General features: G+C 31.5%; 1 protein-coding gene across 1 annotated transcript in view; it reads right to left on the minus strand.

The window, feature by feature from the left end:
* The window catches only part of LOC130450247 (LIM domain transcription factor LMO4-B), a 127,930-nt gene extending 112,172 nt beyond the window's left edge, over positions 1 to 15,758 (minus strand). The window contains exon 1 of the mRNA XM_056788536.1: positions 15,470 to 15,758. The gene's annotated coding sequence lies outside the window, so the exon portion shown is untranslated. The remainder of the gene's footprint in view (positions 1 to 15,469) is intronic.
* Between the last annotated feature and the right edge of the window lie 1,555 nt (positions 15,759 to 17,313).

Genomic DNA, 17,313 nt, shown 5'->3' on the forward strand with positions numbered 1-17,313 from the left:
AACGCGAGAAAAATAAGCAATTTTACTTCTGCAGAGATGAGCCTTACCAAACAAAGGATCAGGTTAATATAGAAAGGGTAGGAATATTTATGATGTTTATTTTTTGTTTTTCTCTCTAAAATTAATATGTTCTGAGATATTTAGTGAAATTGTTAAAACTTAAAAGGGGACTGGGGGACAAGCAAAGCAAGCCAAAATTCATCTTCATCTTTTCGGATTCTTTCACAAGCAATTTGTGATTCACTGATTTCCCAGCTCGTTTTAAAACTTGTTATTTGAATAAAAGCAATTACTCAATAGTTTAGTCCCCTAATAATTTACTACCGAACTTTAAAAGTCTAATAAAGTCATTGAAAGAAATATTTCGAAGAGGGGACTATTTTAATGTCTTTGTTCGACCATTTTCCCAAAGATACAGGGTGCTCGCTACCGCTTGTAAATTTTTATCTCAACAATATATTCACTAATGAAATTTTCTTGATTTACGACATATTCTTATTTTATAACCGGTCTCTAAAAATTATATAGTTTTATAGATATATATGTAGGTATTGTCCTAATTTAATTCGAAGCCACCTGCGGGTTCTTTTCAATATTCAACAGTGGTCTGGTAACAGTTGGGGGTCAAAAATGTAAGGGTTGGTGTTTTAAGAACTGATGTATTTAATTTATTGGCCGAAGAAAACGTCTCGGAAGAATTCGTGAAACAGGATACGACTAGAAAGGTCGCTTGTCGCAGAGAGTACAGATTGACCATAAAATTTGTCGGCTCTTTGTAATTCGTGTCATCAGCCTCGGAGCGAACCATTCATGTGTGAGGTTTACCAACGAAATTTCTTCAAATATTCCCTTGTATCGTATTTTAGAAAATACTTGATTTCTATTACAATTTTTTACATCAACAATTAGAATAGAAGTTTTTTACTTTTTAAACCCTTTTATATTTTTTTGTATACTAATTGTTTTGATTTTAGATCTTTTGATTTGAAATAAATTTTAAAGCAGGTGAAAAATTGATTTTTCTATCTATTTCTTCATCAAAATATGACTGGACGTTGACTTGCAAAATTATATTAATCATTCGAATTTTTTCAATAAATATATTAGTATAAGTCGTCCAGGACATTATCAAAATATTTCACTAAACTAAAATTTAAAACATTCAAAACAAAAAAAAATAATATTATGTATCAATTACCTTGTAATGATTATCACGCTGTTTACATAGGACAGACATCTCAGTATTTAGAAAATAGATTAAAAGGTCATAATGACGAAATATTGAAAAAACATACATTCAAATTCAAAAAAAAGGGAATTTTTGAAAGTGGTTAACATACATAGGAAGGAGAGTAAGTACCACCAATGAAATAATATCAGTTGTTACAACCTCGAGTTTTTTTACTTAGATTCAGCACATACATGTATACACAATTTATTTTTTTTTTGCTTTTTCCTAAAAAAATTGTTTTAGGACTGATTCCGATTAAACAGATAAAGTAAAAGTATAAAAATTGAAGTACTCTCGACATGCAGTATACAAATTTTTGTTTTTTGAACTTTTCCTGTTGTTCTGACAAGAACAACAAGTTTGTTCAATCTACATTTTTATAATATAGTTTCATTTAAAATGTGATTCTATGACACGTTGTAAATTATCATTTTTCACTTATTGATGTGTTACCCCGAATTTTAGTGTTCCTAATTTAAAAACTGGTTATAATTACCTTCAAGCAAGCAATTGGTTGCCTAGGTTGTGCCATTACCAAACAGGCGGAGCTTACTAACTTTCTCAAACAAGTTTATAATCCACGTGTAACAAATACTAGTTTTATTTGAAACGTACCGTTAAGATCGTAAAGTAAAGTTACACCTTAGATAATAAGAAGGTAATAATGTTATATGGTAATGTTTATTATAGGTATTAATTAATCTGTAAATTAAATATGAGTCCATCAGTATGTGTCCATCAACTTCAGTTTCATTATATAATCAGCTTCAATCGACATTTCGATTGTATTTGTATTATATTTCAAATCAGAGTTATAAAAAGAAGTTCCAATGATATTGTTCATAATTCATAATTAATCAATTAACTGAATTCAAATAGCAATATTTTATACAGAGCGCAACTAAACTCATTTGAAATGTTTATCATACTCACACTTATATATGGAAAATGAGAAGTAGTTTCATATTCCGAAAGAGTAATTTTATAGTAAACGATCTGCATTATGAAAGTGAAAAGGAAATAGAGTTGTCCAACATAAAACAATTCCCCAATTGATAGAAGATACCATACACGCAAAATACACTAGATGATACAGTGTGAAAAGATCAGAACTAGATGCCAAATGAATCCACTACATTATAAAATTAAAATCGCGGAAGTAAAAACAACAATGAGAATTGATCTTGGCATTAGGTAAGGACCTGATTTTGGCTTAATCACTAGTAAGGTGATGCAAGAATTAAGTTCTGATTCTATCAACGGCAGTGCTGCGATCCCAGTTCCGAACTTGCGCGGCAATTACCTTGACTCAAACAGAAGAAATTTATTCACGCCATTTTAAGATCGCTGCTGTCAACGCGTTCTTTATGATCTCAGCCTTAATTGTGTAAAATTTGATCTGTGATTTGTTTTCTAAATGCAAAGAAAGTTAAGCCAAGTGAGAATCTTAAGCTAAACCGTAAGTTTGTAATTAATACTTTTGCTATGGAATTTTTGCAAATCTTACGATTACAAATTCTTGAAATTGATACTGAAAAACTGAAATTTTGAAAACTTTGCCAACAGGAATTTGGATTATCCTCCGGAGATCGAACCTAGCTAGTTTCATCTCTTACTATTACACCTAAAATCTTTCTTTGGTGGTCAAAACTTCAACCAGCTAAAAGGACATGTTCCCACATGGTTGAAAGCAATAAATATTTTTTCAGTATTTGTACAAGGATTTTTTTCAACCGCACGGAAATTACTTTGTAGATATAATATTTTTGTTCAATACAATAATTCACATTAACTATCACCACATCCCCTAAAAATCATCTCCAAATCAAGGGAAAAATTAGATATAGCCACATAGCTAGCTTCTCAAGGTATTTGTACTAAATTGTACGAAGGTGGTTTGAATATAAACCGGAATTTTTGAACAACAAACGAAAATTTTTTTGTATTGAAAGTGATTGTTGCGCTGGATGTTAGGCTGATCTGTTAATAAGCGTAGAAAACAGCCGCGACCGATATAACCTCGCTTTTTAGTGTAGTGATAGCGATGATAGATGGATGTACTAGTGTCTGTTGCATTGTTATTGGTTTTTTGGTGAAAGGTAATGTAAAATCCGCGAGAATTTATTGCGAATTACTTGAAAAATTTGGTGATCAATGCCTCTCAAAGACTTCGAGTGTATGAATGGTATTCCGATTCACGAAAAAACCGAGAAGTGGTGGCAAAGTTACCACATATGCGGCACCACAGAAAAAATTTACTGATTAGAATATCAGCGTAGTAAAAAGCTCTACTTTGAGAGACGCGACGCAGACGCGATATTTTTCCGCGAGTGCCAAGACTTCTGAATTTTGAAGAGAAATTCGAGCGCTGGGAAGTTTAGATGCGTCTCCTGAAAAGGTATGAAGAGGATGGGGAAACTTTATTGCAACGAATATTCACCAAAGACGTGACTTGGGTACACCACTATATTGAGAAAAGTAAACGCTCGTCTATGAAGTGCAGGAAGAAAGATGAAAGAACATCAGTTAAAACAAAAGTTACATTGTCAGCGGAGAAGAGGTTGTGTACAGTGTTTTGATCCATGAGGGGAGTAATTGCGATGGATTTTCTCACTAAACAACTAACTGTGAACGTGTTGTATTATAGTAACCTCCAAAAAACACCTGTCTATAGATGAAGCCTTCGATGGAAATGTTGAACGAATTAACTTGTAGAAAATAAGAAATATATATCTTATTCTAAGAATTACAAGAGTTCTATCTCACTAATAGACATTTCTTTATAAAAACAATAACACACTCATTTATTTCTATCCAATCCTATCGGGAGCCCCTCAAGGAAATGACTAAATAGGTTTAGAAATCTGTACAGCTGACCTACCTGAAGTTACAGGCAATATTGATCTATTATCACTGGGTAGCTACTTTTTCAAACATTATAATCAATTCATGTAACAGAGGACCATCAATATGGGTCTTTTAATTTTCTTGTCAATTAACCAAGGAAGAAAACTATTTGTAATATTCGAAGAACGTTTCGCAATACATCCAGCTACTTATAGCAATATGACGTGGAATGCGTAGGTATTTAAAAACGACCATAAAGGAAGCGGTCACTACAACTGTAAGGTTTTCCTTATCACCATTGATTCCAGCAGTATAGATGTTTTTGTCGCCCTTCTTTGTCAATGCCTTAACACTTTTTGGTTGAAGGAAAAACACATTTTCGTCGCAATTGAAAACACGCGTTCCATCATTAGTTACATCTAATAGATCCTTAGACTCCAGATAAGCCCTTATCTCTCCAAATCATTGTCTAATTTTCTCTTCTGATACCTTTTCTCGTGCCCGAGTTAAATTTTGTGCAGCTCTTCGACTTAAATTTGTGCACCTTTTCTGACCATTTTCGACCTGGGCCAGAATTTCTGAAAGGGTTCTGGCGTTTTCTTTTCTCATAAAAGTTGCGCACTGTCTAATAACTGATCTTCATGAACAGAATGATGAGTCTTAACCAAAGAGGAAGCTTTCCACTTGACTTGTAATAACACAGCACAGGTACGCCTCCTGCTACAGCTTCTAGAGCTTCGTTCATCTCTTTTATGGAATATTTTTTTAGTGCCATGTTTGCAATAGATAAGTTTCTAGTAATTGACACCTGATGTACCAATAATTGACATTCATGTCAATAACTAGAACCATTGACGTTTTAGAACTCTTATCAGCTTTCTGTATATTCTTGAAATGTTTTGGTATGGTTGCATTGATGAGACTTCAAGTCATTGACACCTTGGTACAGGGTAATAATCACTTGATCGAGTCATTGAAACCCACACCAACTGCATATCGTATGTTTTACTGATAACAACGCATCAAAAATACTTTGATTCATATTGCACCCTCTAACATCAACAATAAATCAAATATATATACTAAAGCTTCAATTCTTTATGTTTCAATCCATTGTGAGGGTTTTTTAAGTTATTTCACACATACGTTGAATGATTAAGACTGTGAGGAAATCAATGTTTCGATGCTTCCTCATAGTTCTATATTTTTTAGTCTCGTAATATTGATATTCAAGTGAAACATTATACATTTTGATGACCGCCGATTCCGTCGAGTACATTGAGGATTTTTAATAAAAAAGTTGTTACATTTCAACGAAAGTAGCATCACCTGTTGTCACCAAATGATAATTTTCAGGGAGTAATAAACTAGGAAAAATATAAATCACCTTTCCCGCGACACTAACGTTCAATTGCAACTATTAAATTGATAAATGGCTTTAAAGGTAATGATGAATTGTAGTTTTATTTAAATGGTTGGTGATGCGAACACTTTATTTGTTAGTATAATGTTGATAAATCGTTTGCGGCCGATAAAAGTACATTCACACTAGACTTGGACGTAAAATTTTGAATGCCCAGCAACGTCTTCTTCTTGTAGTTAAGTTTTTATCATTTGTTGACATATGCTAATCTCATTTAACTGTCTATCAACGATTACATTAATAATACAGACTGGCAGGTACTTCACGCCATGATGGTAATTCTATTTTGAAAAATGCTTAGACTCAACGACTGTGACATGAGCTTCGTAAATTAAATTCAAAGAATTAAATAACATAGGATGCAATGGAATAAATAAAATACTTGTAGAAGAACCGTGATGATATCAAACTAAAATTCACGACGCGGAAAATATACAGCGGCGTCGAAAAGTCTTTTCCTGATGATGAATGATTTTTATTTAAACAATCCTTATATAAAAGCTATTCAATCGTAAGAGGACTCCTTATTGCTTGTAACTAAGATCAATACTGCAAGACCAAGGCCAGTCTCGTCTTTCAAGACGAGCTAAATCCAGTTGGGCGAGAACGAAGTAACTATAGAAGCTCAGAGAAAATCTGCGAAAAGGATAATCATCTCACAATTCAGCTCAAACAATTTTAACTAACCAAAAGATTGGGTTAATTGGCTCCTGAACCTTGACACCCAATGAGACCTTTTTCTTCTGTCACATTCAAAACACAATATTGATTCAAGGGTATAGCAACGTATCAACTTTTTATTGGAGAATATTTTGAAAAAAATAAAACAACGAGATTGGAAATATGGATGAAACCGCCGTTCCTCTACAGAGAATGATTCATTAAGGAAAAATCATCTCCAAAAATAGTTGTGATCTTCCTGGTTGTAAAGAGAAACACTTTTCCAAATGTATCTTCAGAAATAGTCAACATTATATAAAAAGGGGCAAATTTGAAACGGAGTTCTGGTGTTCTAATATTTGGTAGTTTACTAGATCTAAACGAATTTGTATATACCTCAACTAATTGCACAATAGAACGTTCAAAAAAGAAAGAAGTTAAAAGACTATTAAGTTTCTTGATGGTCTCACCACTAGAAGAATTCAGATAAATATTTTATCATCCCTTGGTCTTCAGAATTCTTCAATAAAGATTAGGAAAGATATATAAATATAAAGGGTGCTTCTACATTAATGCGACAAAATTCAAGAGGTGATTGCTCGTAAGAGTTTAAGATGGGTCTATCCTATAACATAATATCCCACCCCACCCCTTACCGAGATATCAAACTTAAAAGGTGGGGACTAAAATTGATTATTAATGCTTGAAATTTTGGAATTTTCGTTTACTCGCAAAGGACTAACTACGGGGACGTTCTCAATATTCCTGTTACATTATATGGGGGAGCAATTACCAACCCTTAATTAATTTCATATCAAAACTTTTTTCAAGGTAAAATTTTAGTAAATAAAATTCTACCTTAAAATACTTGTTCTATTTAGAAATATTTTTCATTGTTGAATTTTTTCCACAAACCAATAGATCAGAGAAAAAAATAACCACCAGAATTCAAAATTTATGCTAATAAATGCTTCTAGCCAAAATACAGAAACGTAGCCTACTGTTTTACACCCTATTTGAATACGATCCCTCAAATCTCTGATATCAACTATTGGTTTCGTGTAAATTAATGATTTAAGGTAACCCCATAAAAAATCGCATGAATTCAACTCTGGAGATCGATGAGGCCAATGTTGGAGCCTAGCAGACCGTCTGATGTATTCTGAAGCACCATTTGATATTTACTGCGATGTCTTCAAGTAGTTCAGGGAGATCAATTTCGAAAAAACTGATTTAAGAAATTCAAAAACATTTTTAAAATATTTTTTCTATAATCTCATGGGGATTTTCGTCTACCCATACGTGATAATTGTGGAGGTGGTTTTTTCCAGCACTAGATTTATTAAAAAAATTATGAATTATATTATTTTTTTTCAGCTATTGGATTTAGGAGAAAAATTGACAATAAAAAATATTTTTAATTGAGACAAGAATTTAACGTTATAATTTTACTTCATAAAAACTTCATCTTGAAAACAAGTTTTGATATGTAAGAAAGTAGGGGTTGCTAATTTCACCCCTGTTTTTAAAATTGCTAAAATTTCGAAAAAATAAGATCTCAATTATAGTCACAATCTTTTAAGAGTGATATCTCGGAAAGGGGTGGGCTGATGGTATTTTATTATGAGTCTCTTAAAGCCATACAAGCAACCACCTCCTGAATTTTGTCGCATAAATTTGGAAACAACCTGTATTAATACCACTCAATGTTTTCAAGTATTAATTGACTTGATATCTTATTGTGACTGAGATAATGACAGTATATCGAAATTATCAATGTACAGTAGCCTTATGAAGATCTTGAAATATTTTCTATAATTTTGAGGATTATTTGAAAATCAATAACCCATTCCTTAATGAGTTGAATAGGTATTTGAACCAAAATGTAAACTTATTTGATATGAACGCAGCCGTTCTTATCATTTGACAAACTTCCGTTAAAATGTGATACAATATTATCAAGAAAATATTTTGTTTACTTTCTGTATGTATAAATTTCAAATAAAATCTGAATTCTTATAATTATTATGCCGGTTCTGTCGTAGTCGGTGGGGTGCGAAGAGCGCAATTGCATCTAGCGCACAGGTAAAATTAGAAAACATTTCGAGCATATAGCGCACAGGCACATTTAGAAAACATTTCGAGCATCTAGCGCACAGGTAAAATTAGTAAACATTTCGAGCATCTAGCGCACAGACACATTGAGAAAACATTTCGAGCATCTAGCGCACAGGTAAAATTAGAAAACATTTCGAGCATCTAGCGCACAGCTACATTTAGAAAACATTTCGTTCATCTAGCGCACAGGCACATTTAGAAAACATTTCGAGCATCTAGCGCACAGGCTCATTTAGAAAACATTCCGTTATCTTGCGCACAGGCACATTTAGAAAGCATTTCGCGCATCTAGCATCATTAGTGTTTCTGTTGTATCTAGAATCGATTAAATTCTTGATTGAAACATCTCTACCCTGCCATATGTCTTCTATTATATCTCTATCTTTATCTACGTTCTCTCTCCAGCTTTTCCGTGGTCTTCCTTGTCTCTTTTTCCTTGTGGTATCTACTTTAGTACCCGTTTAGATATTCTGTTGTCTGACATTACCAAATAATAATACCAAATTAATTGTTTTGTTCTTTATCTCTCTTATTCTATCGTTTCTTGTCCTGTCCCTCCTGAATTCACCTGCTGATCTTACCCTGTAGTCCATTTCGGTCGTCATTAGCATTTTTTGTGTTGATTGTTTTATCTGCCACACGTCGCTGCCAATATTCGTTGTTTGTTAGCTTTTAATATTATTTGTTGACATAATATTCCATTCATCATAGATATACCTTATCTGTTCTGTATATTTCTTTTTTTGATTGCTGTGCCACGTGTTACATCTTGTGTTATTTTCATTGGAAAGTATTTGTATTCTTTGGGATACTTTATTATACAAGTCGATGTCTTGTGTCTATTATATTCTCGATTGAGGGTAACTCATTTCCAACGATTATTTTATAGTTGACTAAGTGTTTTTAAATCAATGATTATGTGAAATTCTGTTCTTTCTAACACTTTTTTTTGATTAAGTGTTTGAAAATCATTTCGGTATACTCATTACACTAATTAAAAGCATGCGAAATAAAAAATTATTGAACTATTTATATACCTGTATCTTGCATGAAAATAAAACAAAATTATATTTTGAGAAGTGCAAATATAAAATTTTTCTAATATATAATAATTTTTCAATGTTTTAAGCAATTTTATACAACTTAACATGCCTTAAGTAGTATGTTTATTTTTTCAATTATTAATAGCTTAATATAAACGTCGCTGCATTCCCAATATACATATAAGTACGTTATTATAATTATTTCAGGATGCTGCGAATCTCTCACTAAGTAAAATAAACTAGAAGCAAGCACTCTAATAAAGAATATACATTATAAGAGTTTTATCTATCATTAAAAACGAGTATATACTATATAAATCCCAACTATCTTTTATAAAAGCGATTTTAACTAGCTCCTCACCACTAAACTCAAATATTTATTCTCAAAGGGCGATTTTATAGTTTTACGCTTATTTATATAGTCAGTTTTTTCAGGTTATTTTATGTGAAAGCATAATTTCCTTCATGTTGAATTTTTACTTAAATATAAATTTAAACTGATTAGTAAAAATGTTTTTATTAATATATAAACTCAGTATTAACGTTTAATAGTGTAAGAAAACGATTTTTTTAAATTGAAATGTTGGTTTTCTATTATCTCATATGGAAAGTCTTCAATGAAGTGAAAATATGATTAAACGTTTTTAGATAATAATTTTACAATAAACGAATTGCAATATTAAATTAATTAATACATAATACTTTTCAGCCCAGGGGTCTGTTAACAAAAAGCAAATGGTCGAAGATATTCTTATGTGGTGCCAAGTAAACGCAAGCACAATATCTGGTAAATCTTGGACTTGAAGTGTTATGTTCTTGTTCTTGTAGAGTCCGGTCTTGGTTTTGGTATTGCACCAAAACTGTTGCAAGTATTGCAATTTTTTGGTAGATTTGTTTTGGAGAAAACCTGTCAAATAAAGTGCAAAATACTACTGTAGTTAATTAAATATCGAGAAATAAGAAAATATTGTATTGGTCAACACGAAAATTTTGGTTTTTAAATAATAAGTACTCCAACGACACATGTAAATGAATTTGGAAAAGGAAATACTGGAAAAAAATTTATTGTCAGTGTGATATTAATACATTTAATAAATAACAGTTAATTGAGGCGTTATTGTCTCTATTTATGGAAATTTCATTTTCTTAAATATGGTTAATTATAAATGAATCGAGTATTTGAATTTCTCCTCACAAATATGCTATACACGAAAAAAAATAACGTAGAAGATTAATTTTTAGTTGTATTGATAGGCATAAAAATCGTTAATTTGTTTATTGTATAGGATATGGTACGCCACAATTATTTACTTACAATAATAGAACTTATGTCAATATGACAATCTATGTATTCAACATTAAACCACTAAATACTGACTTTTAATTACATTTGAAAAGTTTTATAAACAAAGGCATACACAAGAACAAAAAACTGCAAGAACCTTGATTGATTGATTGAAAAAAAATCTCTCGAAGTTTGTGTCTAATTTTATTTGCTAAAAAAACTCTCTTGCTCTTGCTGATTTCGAAAACTCACCACCAATACTAGCTTTACAATAAGATGTCTTGAATTACTGTTTAAAATCAGTAAAATAATTTTGTTTTCACTTGTTATCACCTGGAGAGTCAACAACTAAATAGACACCTGCAGATCGGCTGTGTCAATGCTTGCTTGAATGTCGATTGTCAACGAAATAGGAAAGAAATTGTTGCTCAACGTAGCATCAAATAAATATTTGCCGACTCGCCAGGTGACAACAAGAGACAAAAAATAGTTTTTTTTTTTGGTAATTTTTGCTGATTTTGTTGTGCTAGTTTAATAAAGCTCCCAAAGCTGGTCTTAGTTGACTGTTTGTGCAAAACCAACACCATTCTCTTCGTATCCAAATCAGTCTTTTAATTCGTATAGATTTTGTGATTCAGATACTTTAAATAGCCCTATAGAGTTGTTACATCTGAAGATCTTGGGACCACTATGTTAGTTCTACAAATCCAGCTCTCAGAAAAACACCGGTTCAAATGTTGTAACACGGTCTCATAAACTAGCACATATAGAAACATAGCAACAAGGACTGGTTCAATTTTTGTTCGCGTAAAATTACAGAGATAAAAGATAAATACCAATATTTGTGTTATTAATTATTCTCCTTCAAACATTGACTTTCTTCAGACATCCAGTGATGATTATTTTTAGTGCCGTATCTGAAATAATGACGACTTGATATATAATTATTAAAACGTGGATTGTGGCTATAGAAATCCTGCAAAATATCACAAAACTATACTGCAATCGGGACCGTCACCATAGAGTTCTTGATGTAACTGAATCAGAATACGTAATACCGATCGTTGAAATTTGGCATCAAGTATTATGAAGATTATCTTAATATAACATAAATTTTCACCTTAAGACGTTCAAAAGTTTGTCTAATCTGAATTTTGTGTCAATTTTACTGACCATTCGTTGGGTGATACCTGTTGCTAAGTTTGTATCCTCATCCTAAAGAAATTGAAATTTATATGCGTTGGGTTTCAGTTGAAGTATTTACTATTTTTCTTGAAACTGTGTTCAAAATAATGAAATATTTCATAATATAGACGCGCTCTTTACGTATAATTTGTCAAATTAATTGTATAAAAGCTCTATCAAAGTAGCAGTGTTAAATATGCAAAATTTGTAGCATTTTTATTGCCGATTTTTCGTTTCCATTTTGTTACTTATTCTTCAGGCTCATTTGAACATTGTTCAATGTAGCAAATAAATTTTTTCATCACCTTCCATTTAACAAGACAAGTTCAAGCTAGCATGTACTCAAAAAATTGTTGCTGATCGGAAAATCAGCCGATTTTTCGTTTCCATTTTGTTACTTATTCTTCAGGCTCATTTGAACATTGTTCAATGTAGCAAATAAATTTCTTCATCATCTTTAACAAGCCAAATTCAAGCTAGCATGTACTCAAAAAATTGTTGCTGGTCGGAAAATCAGCCGATTTTTCGTTTCCATTTTGTTACTTATTCTTCAGGCTCATTTGAACATTGTTCAATGTAGCAACTAAATCTTCTCTCCATTTTTCGTGTAACAATTCGAGTTCAAGCTAGCATATGCCAAGAAAATTACGGCTAGTATAAAAAATTCGTCCGAACTTTTTTTTTCTAATTTTCGGTAGTACTTATTTGCAGCAACAAATTTAGCAGTAATTGCGATTTTTCGCGAAAGGCTTAAACATCAAAATCGTTTTCAGCCACTAAATAGCAACAAAAAAGCTACAAATTTTACATACCTATATTATGTTTTATATGGTTTTTGCTAATTTTACGCTGCTACCTTGATAGAGTTTTGTATAAATTCATCGTTTTATATTTAGATAGATTCAAACATGAAAAGGTATAAAAGTCAAGTAACTATAGATAAGAAATTACTTAACCTGTTTCGTAAATAATACTAATAGTAAATTCCATAAAGTACTTTGCAGAATATGTAGTAAGTAAAAGATCGACATCTTTTATTGATAAATTATTCAAAAATAAAATTATGTAATGTTACAGACTTGAAAATAGGAAAATATTTCAAAGAAACTATACATCTACTCATTGTAGACATTCAATTGATTTATTTTCGAGCTGTCACTGATCCGAAGCCCATCAACAGCGATGAATATTTGTCAAGTGGATTGTTGAACATCAACAAGTGTCCGTTTTTTCGATCGAAAAGTAAGTTTCGTACCATTATTTGGTGATGATTTCGAGCAGAAATTAGATAGACAGTTCATATTTCTTATGCGCAAAATCAACAGCATGTTAATACAATAAGATGTTTTCGATATTTAATCATGTGAGCCCGCACCATATCTTAATATCCCACATGGCACGGTCGCCATATGATGGTTCACTATAACTACTCGCGTTCACAGAAAACAGGTAAAAGTAATCAAACATGTCTTGGTCACTATAATCTACCCGAATCTCTTTTTCAAAATCTTTTTATTTTTATAAGTTTAAAACAGAATCTCTATATATCGTATTCTGATGTGTCTTCGTCCCAGGTATTATTAGGTAATGATAACATTTTTATCATTAAAACAAAATAACCTGACAGGATATTGCCAAAATGTATGTATCAACAAAATAATTATGTAATAAATAATAGTTAAGTGGATAGTAAAAGATATAATGGTGAAAAATTATAAATTTTCATTGCAGTACATATCTATAATGCATGTCTCAATGAAAAAGATGATTTTCATTTCGTGGCATAATAGGATCTTTTATTACAATACCAGAAATCCCATGACTTCAAAAATGCACGTATCAGATGCTGAACAGCTCGTTTAGAAAGAAACATGAACTATTTCACGGGCCATACAGGAAATTTTAGACACGCGGCAACACCGCCTTCTAGAACATTCTCGTACTAGTTGTTCCCGCTATTATTTTCAAGGTTTTAAAAAGACCAGAAATCAAAAGATTATTATCGAGCTTTGGTTAATTGTTTTAGCCAATTTAGGATTTAGAAGGCAAACCTCGTCCTTGTCGCCCGTCTACTGCAGATACCTGAGATATTGAAGCTGTTAGAAAACTGGTGAAGGAATATGGTCTACACTTGGAGAACAAAAAAGAGTTATCGCTGACCGATTTATCATAAAATGTGTACTGGAAATTTTCTGTGGAACTAAATAACGGCGGCGTTCAAAAACATGTTTGCGAGGCTTTCACTAGTATCGTAAAAATGCTGTAAGAATTACCAATTATTTTCATCCGAGGCTATTTAATATTGACGGAGAGGAATTGATATTCGAAGAAAGTTGTACCTTCCTAACCAATCTGAAAATAATTCTCTTAAGACCTATAATAGTCCACCATTTAGGAGGAATATGGAAGTGGAATTCTATCTATTATATATTTTGACGAAACGTGCTATAAAATAGAAGACACCGAATTATATTAATTGATGATGGAACGAAAAAAGGTTGCACTCCATACTAGCAAAAAAGCACACCAGCTGACAATCTTATATCTCTTTGCAATTCCTATCTAACCTAACCTAACATACTATTTAGTCAACCCCGTGGAACACACGTGGTATGTGTTAAAGTACAGAATATTTTAACACTAAGGACGAAAAAAAAATTATATTAGAAGTACGCCTCTGCTCACATTTACAATTACAGAAATAATTGACTTTTTGTAAATGTCGAAATTTCTTGGAAGAAACAACCCAAAACCTCCATTCCATTATCAACATGGACATAATCTAAAAGTTTATGGTCTCTTTTCCTTCTTTCCAAATTGTTACCGAAATGCAACGTGAGATGAAATTGAAAATAAATTCTGTTTTACTGTATATCTTTTACTTAGTATTTTATTTATTGCCAGCAATAGAAATAAATCACATATTTTTATCAAAGTGGCAACAGCATGCCAGCATGCTTGTTACTAAAAAAACAAACAAAGCATTTCATTTTAAAATCAATCCATAATAAAGTGCATAAATGTACAAAACAAACGTCCAAGTAAACAAAAAACAATTAGACTCAGCACTTTCTAACCTTATTCATCTTTAAATAGTTTTTACTTCTTATAATTTACTGTAAAATCAATGAGTTTATTCCGCATAACCCTAACCTAATATATTAGGTAAGTAACTATGTCATACGTATTTGTAATATGTTTATTTTTCGTTATCTTGTATAAACATTGATGAAATGTAGATATCAATTAAATTTTTATTATTTTATCCAAATTTAGTCGGAAAAATGTGTTTTAATACAACCGAAATATCAAGGCCTACCAAAATTGATTTTTACCTCATTGAAACTTATATTTATATATCTACAAATTGTTTAAACTACATAATTAGTAAAATCAGTTTCTAGAACTGTATAATAAAGTAACAGTGATAACTTTCTTTAACAAATATTTGCATAAATAAATCCATCTTGGAAATATCACAAAAAGCGTCTATAATTACTGAAAGAAAATATCGAAATCTAGACAACGGTTGCACAGAGAACATCAATAGCATTAAATCCAGTTTCACAATATGGAATATTATATACTGTTACATTTAATTCATAATAAATATCTTTTGCGTTGGATGAATCTGGTTATATTTAACGTAGTTATATCTAATAGTTGAAAAAACCTACCTGCTCACAAAAAATCCTCATAATCCATAGTCTGTCATAAATCTAAATTGAAAATCATGGCACGCACTTGAAAAAACACAAAAATCAACAAAAACAATCACCAAATAACACTTAAATAAAAACTATTAACACTTCGTGGTCTAGACAAACACAAAAGAATAAACAGTCGGTATGAAGATTAGATAGTAATCAGTTAAAAACACGTTTTGTAGTTTAGATACGAAAACTCCGAGTAGCTGACTTCGCGTAGAATGTTAGCTCTACTCTAATTGAACGACGTTCATGGACTGAAACCGAATTCAGTGGATTTCTCGTCGAGACTCTAAAAGTTGGCGTAGGGAGAGATTCAGTGGCGTGCGCCGTTGGTTTCGGGCGAAAAGAGATGGGGAGGAGACTCAAGGTCCTCCGGATGCAGGTCTGTGCTGATAAATAGATTAAGTGTGTTTACGCTTCGAAAACGAAACGTTGCAAATACTTTGAGGACATGGCTTTAGTCGAGACTGTTTGTTTTAACATATATGAACTGTATTTCCAATTACTTTTTAGTAATAGGTAAATATTTCATTTTAATTAACCACAAGCTTACTTATTCAGAGAAAAGACTTCTTTAATTCGAAGTAATGATTTTTTTTTGGAATACTTGTAGATTTAGAGTAAAAAGAAAACTTATTTATTTGTATCCCACAATCCAATATTTTTTTTTTCATAGTATATCAGCATTTTAAAGTGTTTGATTACATTAAATTATTGCTCTAATTCTTTCTTTTTTGAATACACTCATTATGTTTCCAATACATAAGAACGTAGGTAATTTAATGAAGTAGATATCAGCTACCTGAGTTATATAAACAAATAATAAACCTGTCTTTAATTTAGTTATGAAATTTATTTAAAAAAATAATAATAATAAAACCATATAAATGTTGTTTCTATTTATATGCTCTATAAATTAAAATTAAAGTTGGTGAATGAACGTTGATGTCATTCATCCTTCTAGAACACACACACATTCGGAACAAATATTTAAATTGAATTGAGAATGTGATAAAACTCATTATTTCACGTTCTTAAAAAGATTTTCTCAAATAATTTGCTTCTCTAGAAGGTCTAATGTGAGTTTTCTAATGTAATAACTACTGATATATCAACAAAACGTAAAACTAAACTAAGTGGCGCGTGTCGAAACTCTAGGAACAGCGTAGCTCCGCAGAGATAGAGATCTAGGCCAGAGGTGTCAAACTCAATTTTGCAGAGAGCCATATATTAAATTTTGAATTCGTAGGTGAGCCAAATTGAAAATAAAACGAAATGATTTGAATTATTTTATTTAATAAATTATGTAAGCATATAATATACGGTTGTTAAAAATCATATCAAAGTTATAAAAGATGGTAGGTAATTATGTAGAGCTCGAGGATCCAGATACCTGACTTCTCTTGTTTTTTAAAAGCTCATTGATGTCAGGTATCATATTCGTTGTAGTTATTTTAAGAATTGATTGGAGATGTTCATTCGTAAGTCTTGAGCGATGTTTGTTCTTATTTATTTTCATGACGGAAAAAGTCTGCTCACAAACATGCAGAAAATGCGCGCTGCGTGGTTTTTTAATTCCGGGTAAATATCCAAACTCTTGAAATATTGTAAAAGCGTTGATCTCATTAAATTTTTCTTCCAAAGTACTGTCCGATTGAAGATCTAACAACTCAATTTGCAAATGAACTGGTGCCTGTGAAGCTTCAAAATTGAATGGATTGTTGAAAATTGGGAATTCCATTTCATTCATTTTGTGAAATTCTTCAAAACTATTATTGAATTCATCAATCGAATTTTGCAGAAATTGAGAA

The sequence above is a fragment of the Diorhabda sublineata genome, chromosome 11 (assembly GCF_026230105.1).
Source record: "Diorhabda sublineata isolate icDioSubl1.1 chromosome 11, icDioSubl1.1, whole genome shotgun sequence".
Classification (NCBI taxonomy): domain Eukaryota; kingdom Metazoa; phylum Arthropoda; class Insecta; order Coleoptera; family Chrysomelidae; genus Diorhabda; species Diorhabda sublineata.